This window comes from Oncorhynchus masou, unplaced genomic scaffold (assembly GCF_036934945.1).
Source record: "Oncorhynchus masou masou isolate Uvic2021 unplaced genomic scaffold, UVic_Omas_1.1 unplaced_scaffold_4353, whole genome shotgun sequence".
NCBI classification, from domain to species: domain Eukaryota; kingdom Metazoa; phylum Chordata; class Actinopteri; order Salmoniformes; family Salmonidae; genus Oncorhynchus; species Oncorhynchus masou.
This window is the reverse complement of record NW_027010745.1, coordinates 16,874-28,965: the sequence shown is the minus strand read 5'-3', so window position 1 is coordinate 28,965 and position 12,092 is coordinate 16,874. Positions and strand designations below refer to the sequence as shown.

At 46.1% G+C, this 12,092-nt stretch overlaps 1 pseudogene; it reads right to left on the bottom strand.

Annotated features, from left to right (window-relative positions):
• Positions 1-6: 6 nt before the first annotated feature.
• The window catches only part of LOC135535035 (85/88 kDa calcium-independent phospholipase A2-like), a 28,841-nt pseudogene continuing 16,755 nt past the window's right edge, over positions 7-12,092 (bottom strand).

The window sequence follows — 12,092 nt, the reverse complement described above, 5'->3', positions numbered from 1 at the left end:
TTCCTTCCATTTGCTTCTGTTGACGAAACGTTTTGCCACAGAATCGGCGTAATGAACAAACCCCTGTAGTGCCTCTGTTCATAGAGGTACATCTGGGATTCCCATGCCTGCCTCTGCCTCTCCTCAGTAGCCGTTGAGTAGTTGCTGTGCCAGGAGTTGGACGTTCTCCCTCTGTTCGTAGAGGTACATCTGGGTCTCCCACAGCATGTCCACCAGCACGGCGTCACTCACCTCATCCAGCATCACCTCCTGGGAGAGCTGGGGGCTCAGTCTGGGGGGGATGGAAGGAGAGAGCAGGCTAGTTCAACATGAGCACAGTGTCACACAATGTTTTTAACCCATTACACTTGTGGGAATTGGCCTTTATGGAATAAAGAATAAATATGAAATGCATAACAACTGTAGCAATGGAAAGAGAACAGTTTTGGAGATAATGGGGAAATGATTAGACTGAAGGTGAGGACAACAGTTCACCTGACAAGACTGGATCCAAACACCTGACTTTTATGTGCTTTTTACATTTACTGTTCTTCTCGCTGCATTTGTTGACTTCGAAAACTGAAAATACTCCGGATACATTCAGTAACATAAGAATATTCCTGGAAAACGTGGGGGAGGTGCAACATAAGACCCAAAACAATGACAAGAGTTTCAGTGAGGACCAACTGGTGTCTCCAAGTGGAGACACACCTCTCCAGTGTGAGAACAGTTTCAACTATAAGGTGTTGTTTGGCGCTCTCCTAGCTGTGCCGTTGAGGAACCTGATCAAGCACATTGGTAGTTGATTTGTTTGGAACACAACCCTGCAATTACACATTACTGTTGACGTTCACACAATCCAAAAACAGGTCCTTTATAAATTGCAATTTGGGTCAGGTGGGCATCATGTGACAGCTTGTTCCATTACCAACATGTAAAATAGGATCTTACAGGGTTATGCTTCCACAAGGCAAACAGATTGGAACTTAGGTGCCCATAGAAAGGAGTCCTGAGTGCATTCAGGTGCGTGTGCCGCGCCAAACAAACAAACAGGCTGATTGTGTTCAGAACAACCCAGGGTATGACGCCATGTCATCTTGGAACTGAACAACAAACCGTGATCATAAAACGGCGACACTGGAAACGACATGATGATTTGGAGATGCAAAGTGCACATTGACACTCACAGGTGTCTGCCTGCTTGTGTGACATTTATTAGAATCCTCAAGGGCTCCATCTTTCAAAACACATCCAGTCATCTTCATTCACAGCGGTTCCCCTCACCAAGACAAAACATTTGCAAAAGTTGCCTCACTAGCGGGAGGGATGGGGGCAGCTTGTTGCTGCACGTGGTGCTGAAGAACATCTGTCAGTCAAACCCACACAGAGCTGTGAAACAGACCCTGAGCTCTGACCTCATGTATATCATGTCACTGCACAGCCACTAAGTTCCAATTTAGGTGCTTATTAGAGCCCAAATCTACCATTTTCAACACGTTTATGGGTACGAATGCAAAGGGTTAAAAAGTTCCATTTCCAATGTACAACAGAGACACAGTGAACAAACCATTAAGAACACCTTCCTAATATTGAGTCACACCCCTTTTCACCCTCAGAACAGCCTCAGTTCGTCAGGACATGGACTCTACAAGGTGTAAGCGTTCCTGAGGATGCTGGCCCATATTTGTCCAATGCTTCCACAGTTGTGTCAAGTTGAAGCAGGGAAGTCCTTTAGGTGGTGGGAGGACTATTCTTGATACACACGGGAAACGGTTGAGTGAAAAACCCAGCAGCGTTGTAGTTCTTGACACACTCAAACCAGTGCACCTGGCACCAAATACTGTACCCCGTTCAAAGACACTTAAATCGGGACTTGTCCGTCCGCCCTCTGAATGGCACACAAACACAACCCATGTCTCAATGCTTAAACATCCTTCTTTAACCCGTCTCCTCCCCTTCACCTTCACCCCGTCTCCTCCCCCTCCCCTTCACCTTTAACCAGTCTCCTCCCCTTCAACCCGTCTCCTCCCCTTCACCTTTAACCCGTCTCCTCCCCTTCAACCCGTCTCCTCCCCTTCAACCCGTCTCCTCCCCTTCAACCCGTCTCCTCCCCCTTCCAACCCGCCTCCTCCCTTCACCTTCAACCCGTCTCCTCCTTCACCTTCAACCCGTCTCCTCCCCTTCACCCCGTCTCCTCCCCTTCACCCCGTCTCCTCCCCTTCACCCCGTCTCCCTCCCCTTCACCCCTCCTCCCCTCCCTTCACCCCGTCTCCTCCCCCTTCACCCCGTCTCCCTCCCCTTCACCCCGTCTCCTCCCCTTCACCCGTCTCCTCCCCCTTAACCCCGTCTCCTCCCCTTCACCCCCGTCTCCTCCCCTTCACCCCCGTCTCCCTCCCCTTCACCCCGTCTCCTCCCCTTCACCTTTAACCCGTCTCCTCCCCTTCACCTTTAACCCGTCTCCTCCCCTTCACCCCGTCTCCTCCCCTTCATCTACACTGATTGAAGTGGATTTAACAAGGGACATCAATAAGGGATCACAGTTTTCACCTGGTCAGTCTATGTCATGGAAAGAGCAGGTGTTCTTAATGTGTTGTCCACTCCATGTATATGAATGGGATTCAATGTGTCAGACTGACCTGTGGTAGACAGTATCAGTATGACGAGGTTAGTGTCAGACTGGCCTGTGGTAGACAGTATGACGAGGTTAGCGTCAGACTGACCTGTGGTAGACAGTATCAGTATGACGAGGTTAGCGTCAGACTGACCTGTGGTAGACAGTATCAGTATGACGAGGTTAGTGTCAGACTGACCTGTGGTAGACAGTATGACGAGGTTAGTGTCAGACTGACCTGTGGTAGACAGTATCAGTATGACGAGGTTAGCGTCAGACTGACCTGTGGTAGACAGTATGACGAGGTTAGTGTCAGACTGACCTGTGGTAGACAGTATCAGTATGACGAGGTTAGTGTCAGACTGGCCTGTGGTAGACAGTATCAGTATGACGAGGTTAGTGTCAGACTGGCCTGTGGTAGACAGTATGACGAGGTTAGCGTCAGACTGACCTGTGGTAGACAGTATCAGTATGACGAGGTTAGCGTCAGACTGACCTGTGGTAGACAGTATCAGTATGACGAGGTTAGTGTCAGACTGACCTGTGGTAGACAGTATCAGTATGACGAGGTTAGCGTCAGACTGACCTGTGGTAGACAGTATCAGTATGACGAGGTTAGTGTCAGACTGACCTGTGGTAGACAGTATCAGTATGGAGGTTAGTGTCAGACTGACCTGTGGTAGACAGCATGACGAGGTTAGTGTCAGACTGACCTGTGGTAGACAGTATCAGCATGACGAGGTTAGTGTCAGACTGACCTGTGGTAGACAGTATCAGTATGACGAGGTTAGTGTCAGACTGGCCTGTGGTAGACAGTATCAGTATGACGAGGGGTTAGGTGTCAGACTGACCTGTGGTAGACAGTATCAGTATGACGAGGTTAGTGTCAGACTGACCTGTGGTAGACAGTATCAGTATGACGAGGTTAGCGTCAGACTGACCTGTGGTAGACAGTATCAGTATGACGAGGTTAGTGTCAGACTGACCTGTGGTAGACAGTATCAGTATGACGAGGTTAGTGTCAGACTGGCCTGTGGTAGACAGTATCAGTATGACGAGGTTAGTGTCAGACTGGCCTGTGGTAGACAGTATGGCCGAGGTTATGTCAGACTGACCTGTGGTAGACAGTATCAGTATGACGAGGTTAGCGTCAGACTGACCTGTGGTAGACAGTATGACGAGTTAGTGTCAGACTGACCTGTGGTAGACAGTATCAGTATGACCCGGTTAGTGTCAGACTGGCCTGTGGTAGACAGTATGACGGGTTAGTGTCAGACTGACCTGTGGTAGACAGTATCAGTATGACGAGGTTAGTGTCAGACTGGCCTGTGGTAGACAGTATCAGTATGACGAGGTTAGTGTCAGACTGACCTGTGGTAGACAGTATGACGAGGTTAGTGTCAGACTGACCTGTGGTAGACAGTATCAGTATGGCGAGGTTAGTGTCAGACTGACCTGTGGTAGACAGTATGACGAGGTTAGTGTCAGACTGACCTGTGGTAGACAGTATGACGAGGTTAGTGTCAGACTGGCCTGTGGTAGACAGTATCAGTATGACGAGGTTAGCGTCAGACTGACCTGTGGTAGACAGTATCAGTATGACGAGGTTAGTGTCAGACTGGCCTGTGGTAGACAGTATGACGAGGTTAGCGTCAGACTGACCTGTGGTAGACAGTATCAGTATGACGAGGTTAGTGTCAGACTGACCTGTGGTAGACAGTATCAGTATGACGAGGTTAGTGTCAGACTGACCTGTGGTAGACAGTATCAGTATGACGAGGTTAGCGTCAGACTGGCCTGTGGTAGACAGTATCAGTATGACGAGGTTAGTGTCAGACTGACCTGTGGTAGACAGTATCAGTATGACGAGGTTAGTGTCAGACTGGCCTGTGGTAGACAGTATGACGAGGTTAGTGTCAGACTGACCTGTGGTAGACAGTATCAGTATGACGAGGTTAGTGTCAGACTGGCCTGTGGTAGACAGTATGACGAGGTTAGTGTCAGACTGACCTGTGGTAGACAGTATCAGTATGACGAGGTTAGCGTCAGACTGGCCTGTGGTAGACAGTATCAGTATGACGAGGTTAGTGTCAGACTGGCCTGTGGTAGACAGTATGACGAGGTTAGTGTCAGACTGACCTGTGGTAGACAGTATCAGTATGACGAGGTTAGCGTCAGACTGACCTGTGGTAGACAGTATCAGTATGACGAGGTTAGCGTCAGACTGACCTGTGGTAGACAGTATCAGTATGACGAGGTTAGCGTCAGACTGACCTGTGGTAGACAGCATGACGAGGTTAGTGTCAGACTGACCTGTGGTAGACAGTATCAGTATGACGAGGTTAGTGTCAGACTGGCCTGTGGTAGACAGTATCAGTATGACGAGGTTAGTGTCAGACTGACCTGTGGTAGACAGTATCAGTATGACGAGGTTAGTGTCAGACTGGCCTGTGGTAGACAGTATGACGAGGTTAGTGTCAGACTGACCTGTGGTAGACAGTATCAGTATGACGAGGTTAGTGTCAGACTGACCTGTGGTAGACAGCATGACGAGGTTAGTGTCAGACTGACCTGTGGTAGACAGTATCAGTATGACGAGGTTGTGTCAGACTGGCCTGTGGTAGACAGTATCAGTATGACGAGGTTAGCGTCAGACTGACCTGTGGTAGACAGTATGATGACAGGTTAGTGTCAGACTGACCTGTGGTAGACAGTATCAGTATGACGAGGTTAGTGTCAGACTGACCTGTGGTAGACAGTATGACGAGGTTAGTGTCAGACTGGCCTGTGGTAGACAGTATCAGTATGACGAGGTTAGCGTCAGACTGGCCTGTGGTAGACAGTATCAGTATGACGAGGTTAGTGTCAGACTGACCTGTGGTAGACAGTATGACGAGGTTAGTGTCAGACTGACCTGTGGTAGACAGTATCAGTATGACGAGGTTAGTGTCAGACTGACCTGTGGTAGACAGTATCAGTATGACGAGGTTAGTGTCAGACTGACCTGTGGTAGACAGTATCAGTATGACGAGGTTAGCGTCAGACTGGCCTGTGGTAGACAGTATCAGTATGACGAGGTTAGCGTCAGACTGACCTGTGGTAGACAGTATGACGAGGTTAGTGTCAGACTGGCCTGTGGTAGACAGTATCAGTATGACGAGGTTAGCGTCAGACTGACCTGTGGTAGACAGTATCAGTATGACGAGGTTAGTGTCAGACTGACCTGTGGTAGACAGTATCAGTATGACGAGGTTAGTGTCAGACTGACCTGTGGTAGACAGTATGACGAGGTTAGCGTCAGACTGGCCTGTGGTAGACAGTATCAGTATGACGAGGTTAGTGTCAGACTGGCCTGTGGTAGACAGTATCAGTATGACGAGGTTAGTGTCAGACTGACCTGTGGTAGACAGTATGACGAGGTTAGTGTCAGACTGACCTGTGGTAGACAGTATCAGTCATCTCACACCAGGACCGGGCCCTGTCCACAGCACAACCATCAGAGTCTGTACACTGACAGACAGAAGGAGGGAGAGAGAGAGACAGGAGATCAGTGTGTTGCAGATGAGTAATAACACAGGGACCTCTACATACAGGGACCACGAGGACATTGGTTTCAGAGTGGAAATGTTGAATGAAAATGTGAAGATTTTTAAAATGTGAATTACTATCAGTGTCACCTACGTTTCACTAATTCAAACATTTAACTATGCAGGATAAAAGGTCCCTCAATAAATCAAATCAACCAATCGTTAAACCAACTCACGCAGTCCACCAGCATCTTGCCCAGCTCCTTGGCGCCTACAAAGCTCTTGGCCAGTTCCAGAGGGTTGGAGGGTCTGAACACGTCTACAGAGTTCACCACTACCTGGGGAGGCTTACCTGTCCCAATGTAATAATATACACATCCATATGATCTCTACATATTATTATATACCAATATAAAGCTCTACCTGTCCCAATGTAATAATATACACATCCATATGATCTCTACATATTATAATATACCAATATAAAGCTATTACCTGTCCTAATAAATATAATATACACATCCATATGATCTCTACATATTATTATATACCAATATAAAGCTCTACCTGTCCCAATGTAATAATATACACATCCATATGACCTCTACATATTATAATATACCAATATAAAGCTATTACCTGTCCTAATAAATATAATATACACATCCATATGATCTCTACATATTATTATATACCAATATAAAGCTCTACCTGTCCCAATGTAATAATATACACATCCATATGATACATATTATAATATCCAATATAAAAGCTATTACCTGTCCTAATAAATATAATATACACATCCATATGATCTCTACATATTATAATATACCAATATAAAGCTCTACCTGTCCCAATGTAATAATATACACATCCATATGATCTCTACATATTATTATATACCAATATAAAGCTCTACCTGTCCCAATAAATATAATATACACAACCATGTGATCTCTACATATTATAATATACCAATATAAAGCTATTACCTGTCCTAATAAATATAATATACACATCCATATGATCTCTACATATTATAATATACCAATATAAAGCTCTACCTGTCCTAATAAATATAATATACACATCCATATGATCTCTACATATTATAATATACCAATATAAAGCTCTACCTGTCCTAATAAATATAATATACACATCCATATGCTAACTACATATTATAATATACCAATATAAAGCTATTACCTGTCCCAATGTAATAATATACACATCCATATGATCTCTACATATTATAATATACCAATATAAAGCTATTACCTGTCCCAATGTAATAATATACACATCCATATGATCTCTACATATTATAATATACCAATATAAAGCTAATACCTGTCCCAATGTAATAATATACACATCCATATGATCTCTACATATTATAATATACCAATATAAAGCTAATACCTGTCCCAATGTAATAATATACACATCCATATGATCTCTACATATTACAATATACCAATATAAAGCTATTACCTGTCCTAATAAATATAATATACACATCCATATGATCTCTACATATTATTATATACCAATAAAGCTATTACCTGTCCTAATAAATATAATATACACATCCATATGATCTCTACATATTATTATATACCAATATAAAGCTATTACCTGTCCTAATAAATATAATATACACATCCATATGATCTCTACATATTATTATATACCAATATAAAGCTCTACTTGTTCCAATAAATATAATATACACATCCATATGATCTCTACATATTATTATATACCAATATAAAGCTCTACCTGTCCTAATAAATATAATATACACATCCATATGATCTCTACATATTATAATATACCAATATAAAGCTATTACCTGTCCTAATAAATATAATATACACATCCATATGATCTCTATATATTATAATATACCAATATAAAGCTATTACCTGTCCCTAAAGAAACCACCACACCAAGACGCTGCACCTCTAGGCCACGCCCCTACATTCAAAATAAACAGAGAGAGAGAGAGACAGAAAAGTTAAACAGACGAGTCAGTACAAAAGGAACATTTCAGATGGAACTTCTTGGAGTCACACCTCTGCTTTCAGGGATTTGTTGTATTGGTGGATCTCAGTCATGGCATCCAGTGTCGGGTTATTGGCCAGCAACCCTCCGTCCAGAAACCGCCCCATTGGTCGGAAGTAGGTGGGGGCGGCGCCACTGGAACGGGCGGCTCTCCACACGACCTGCTCTGATAGGCCAAGAGGGTTGGGGCTAAGCATCAAGTCAACCAATCAATCAGACAAAATCATGATTTATGATGAAAAAAGTTCAAGTGAAATTGGTGAGGTGTGAGAGCAGATTCACCAAGCATCTTCACTGTGACCCTTTCACCTCCACTCAGAGAGAACAGGCATCACACACACACACACGACACACACAACAGAGACCAAACACACAGACAAACACATACACACACACACCTTGGTCGGTCACCTTCCTACGTTTTTTAGCAGGTTCCTGAGTGTATCCAACTATCAACACATCCTCATCCTCCCATCCTGAAACAACAACACACACACACACTCATACCACCACCAGATGGAAACACAGCTGGCCCTGAAACACACTCCAAACACCGACACTCAGACCACAGGGCGATCATTATCAATCGAATGTATTTATAAAGCCCTTTCTACATCAGCAGATGTCACAACATGCTTATACAGAAACCCATCCTAAAACCCCAAACAGCAAGCAATGCAGATGTAGAAGCACGGTGGCTAGGAAGAACTCCCTAGAAAGGCAGGAACCTAGGAAGAAACCAGGCTCTGAGGGGTCAGGCCTCTTCTGGCTGTGCCGGGTGCAGATTATAACAGTACATGGCCATTATCACTTCACACACACTGAGGTAGAACACAAACACAGCCTGCCCCCCACTCTGTTACCTTGTGGTATGGTGAGTGGAAGGAAGGTGGCTGTGCCAGCGTAGGGGCGTTCTCTGGGCAGGGAAGGGGGTCATAGTTCCTAAAAGAGATGGAGCTCTCCTGGATGTCTGTCTGCCAGCACACTGGTTACCATCACCCTGTGGAGAGAGACAGAGAAACACACACAGAGACAGAGAAAACACACAGAGACAGAGAAACACAGAGACAATATTAGAGAGACAAAGGAAACCTCAGGATGAGAGAAAACGCACATTCATAGCCAATGAAAATACAATTGAAACTAATGAAATAGTGTTAGTATTACAGCAGTACCCGGAATTGACCAATCAGACAAAGCCAGAGTGTTGCCATGGTTACCTGGGGTGCCGTACGTCTGTCATCATGGTGTTTTCAACAACTCTTTCTTCAGGAAGTCCTCCAGAGGGGCCGACTCGTAGGGTCGCGACCCTTTGAACACCTGCTCCTTCATACGGAAGTAGAGGCATCGCAGATACTCCATATCCTTACCTGGAAAGGTACGACAGCATCTCACAAACAAACACTTTCAATGTGGAAAGGATCTACGGTTCAAGGCTGCTCTTTAAGAAGTTAGGGACAACTTTGTATGAAGAAAAACAATCCATTAAAAATATTGAGGACCACATCAACTATATAAAACACATACATAACACCATATGAGTTTCTCTGCACACAGACACTCATAATACACAAGCAGTAACATCTCACCATGGACGATAGCCAGGGCCAGTATGCCCCCTGTGCTGGTCCCAGAAACCCAGTCAAAGAGTTCCTTGATGGGCCTGCCTGCCTCTTTCTCCAGGGAGATTAACAACTGGATCAGAACCAAGCCTTTAATGCCCCCTCCATCCAGACACAGCAGTCTGTCTATCCTAGAGGAGAGGAGGCCATTAGAGGGACTCTTACACAGCAGTCTGTCTATCCTAGAGGAGAGGAGGCCATTAGAGGGACTCTTACACAGCAGTCTGTCTATCCTAGAGGAGAGAGGAGGCCATTAGAGGGACTCTTACACAGCAGTCTGTCTATCCTAGAGGAGAGAGGAGGCCATTAGAGGGACTCTTACACAGCAGGAGAAAGAGGAACAAGCCATTCAGACAATATATAAGTCATTTGTCTATATTGTACACTTGACTATTCATTCAAACTGGTGTTATAATTAATCAACCAACCTAAGAATCACACAGATCAGCAGTACGTTGAATTAAGAAAAAAACTGATAAATTTCTAAATAACCAAAATAAAATACACAGAAACGTACTTCCTGCTTCCTGTTTTGAACCCGTCCACTTCTCCCGGCCGCGACTCATCGCACCCACCGCCGCCGCAACGTGCATGATGTCCCGAACCCTATCGGCCAATCACAGACAAGGACCCAGGTCTAATCAACCAATAGGAGCGCAGTGGAATGGAAGAGAGGGACAGAGGGAAGGGGATGAGCCTGGGGGGGAAAGGAGTGAGAGAAGTGGGAAGAGAGAAGAGGGGAGAAGTAGCAGAATAACTCAAAATGCAGGGAGAGATGAGAGGGATGAATACAAACATGGAGCGATAGCAGAGGGAAGGATGAATTAAAAACAAAGCAGATGAATGTTTGAAAGGACTGACGAAGTAAGGGAGGAAAAAGAAAAAAGTGAGAAAAAGAGAGAAAGAAAGAAAAGGAGAACGTCTTCAAAAGGGGAAGACCATAAGGAGGATCACGATACCGGAGAGAGGAGAGGGACACTTCAGTAACGAAGAGAGTAAACAAAAGAGGGGATGAAAGAAAGGATAAAACACCATCAGATAAAGGAGGGGCCATAGAAGAGAGAGGGAGGTTCTGGTGTATGGGGGTTGGGGTTGGGGTCAGAGAAGAGAAGAGAGGAGGGTGGTTCTGGTGTATGGGGGTTGGGGTCAGAGAAGAGAGAGGGAGGGTGGTTCTGGTGTATGGGGTCAGAGAAGAGAGAAGGAGGGAGGTTCTGGTGTATGGGGGTTGGGGTCAGAGAAGAGAGAAGGAGGGTCAGAGAAGAGAGAAGGAGGGAGGTTCTGGTGTATGGGGGTTGGGGTCAGAGAAGAGAGAAGGAGGGAGGTTCTGGGGTATGGGGGTTGGGGTCAGAGAAGAGAGAAGGAGGGAGGTTCTGGGTGGGGTATGGGGGTTGGGGTCAGAGAGAAGAGGGTGGTTCTGGGGGTTGGGGTCAGAGAAGGAGGGAGGTTCTGGTGTATGGGGGTTGGGGTCAGAGAAGAGAGAAGGAGGGTGGTTCTGTGTATGGGGGTTGGGGTCAGAGAAGAGAGAAGGAGGGAGGTTCTGGGGTATGGGGGTTGGGGTCAGAGAAGAGAGAAGGAGGGAGGTTCTGGTGTATGGGGGTTGGGGTCAGAGAAGAGAGAAGGAGGGAGGTTCTGGGGTATGGGGGTTGGGGTCAGAGAAGAGAAGAGAAGAGAGAAGTAGGGTGGTTCTGGTGTATGGGGGTTGGGGTCAGAGAAGAGAGAAGGATGGTGGTTCTGGTGTATGGGGGTTGGGGTCAGAGAAGAGAGAAGGAGGGTGGTTCTGGTGTATGGGGGTTGGGGTCAGAGAAGAGAGAAGGAGGGAGGTTCTGGGGTATGGGGGTTGGGGTCAGAGAGAAGAGAGAAGGAGGGGTGGTTCTGGTGTATGGGGGTTGGGGTCAGAGAAGAGAGAGAAGAGAGAAGGAGGGTGGTTCTGGTGTATGGGGTTGGGGTCAGAGAAGAGAGAAGGAGGGTGGTTCTGGTGTATGGGGGTTGGGGTCAGAGAAGAGAGAAGGAGGGAGGGTTCTGGGTATGGGGGTTGGGGTCAGAGAAGAGAGAAGGAGGGAGGTTCTGGGGTGGTGTATGGGAGTTGGGGTCAGAGAAGAGAGAAGGAGGGAGGTTCTGGTGTATGGGGGTTGGGGTCAGAGAAGAGAGAAGGAGGGAGGTTCTGGGGTATGGGGGTTGGGGTCAGAGAAGAGAGAAGGAGGGAGGTTCTGGGGTATGGGAGTTGGGGTCAGTTCGGGTGAAAGATTAAATGGTATCAGGGCCTGTATTCATAAAGCATCT